We start from the raw sequence: 1,442 nt of genomic DNA, 5'->3' as shown, positions 1-1,442 counted from the left end.
GATCTCGGCTCACCGCAACCTCCGCCTCCCGGGTTCAGGCAATTCTCCTGCCCCAGCCTCCTGAGTAGCTGGGATTACAGGCACGAGCCACCATGCCCAGCTAATGTTTTGTATTTTTAGGAGAGACGGGGTTTCACCATATTGACCAGGATGGTCTCGATCTCTTGGCCTCGTGATCCACCCGCCTCGGCCTCCCAAAGTGCTAGGATTACAGGCTTGAGCCACCGCGCCCGGCCTCCTCTTTTCTTTTTAAGTACTACAGTGACCCCGTATTTATTCGGCACAGTCAAGCAGTGGACTGCTCCACACTATCGAATTTTCAAAATAAAGCCATTCAAGCACTAAAGCTTGAAACACCACATCTTCAAAACAGCTTTGCTGAGGTGTAACTGACACACTCTAAACTGCGTGGATTTAGAGTGGACAACCTGATATGTTTTGACATACGGACACACCCAGGAAACCATCACCACAATCAAGATAATGAACACGTCCATCATTCCCAAGAGTTTCCTCCTGCCCCTCCCTGCCCCCTTTCCCAGGCAACCACACTAGTCTGTTTCCGAATACATCTTTAATGCTACCATGGCCCACACGCCAACATGATTGATCCTTTCCTTGATTCAGCATTATCGCCAACATGACGGAAAGTGATGTCCTCAGAGGTCATGAGGATGCATACGATTGTTTGCCCTGATCACTAAATGGCCCTTTGTTGTGCTTCTATACTGGGCGGTTTCAAGTTTGGGAGTTTTCTCCCTCACTGCCAGCTGTCTCGGTGCTTAGTTCCCAGCAGACAACTCTTGCTGCCTCGAACCCTGGCAGATTAACCACAATCCCGTGATGTTCGCACTCCTCACTCTGTGACAGTAGTTCTCCACTGGGAGTGATTTTTGTCTCCCAAGGGACCTTTGGCAATGCCTGGAGGTCTTCTTGGTTGTCATCATGGGAGCCGGAGTGCTACTAGCTGCTAATGTTTAGCGGCCAGGGATGCGACTGAACATCCTGCAATGTACAGTGCAGCCTCCCCTGTAGAGAATTATCCGACCCAGGATGTCAATAATTCTGAGGCTGAGAAACCCTGTTCAGGATGACAAACCGACTGAAAAACTCAACAAGAAGCTATGAGGGTGGCCGGGCGTGGTGGCTCATGCCTAATAATCCCAGCACTTTGGGAGGCTGAGGTGTGTGGATCGCTTGAGGTCAAGAGTTCGAGACCAGCCTGGCCAACATAACAAAATCCTATCTCCGGCCGGGCGCGGTGGCTCAAGCCTGTAATCACAGCACTTTGGGAGGCCGAGGCGGGTGGATCACGAGGTCAAGAGATCGAGACCATCCTGGTCAACATGGTGGAACCCCGTCTCTACTAAAAATACAAAAAAAAATTAGCTGGGCATGGTGGCGCGTGCCTGTAATCCCAGCTACTCAGGAGGCTGAGGCAG

Source organism: Cebus imitator, unplaced genomic scaffold (assembly GCF_001604975.1).
Source record: "Cebus imitator isolate Cc_AM_T3 unplaced genomic scaffold, Cebus_imitator-1.0 Scaffold348, whole genome shotgun sequence".
NCBI lineage: Eukaryota > Metazoa > Chordata > Mammalia > Primates > Cebidae > Cebus > Cebus imitator.
This window is presented reverse-complemented; position numbering follows the sequence as displayed.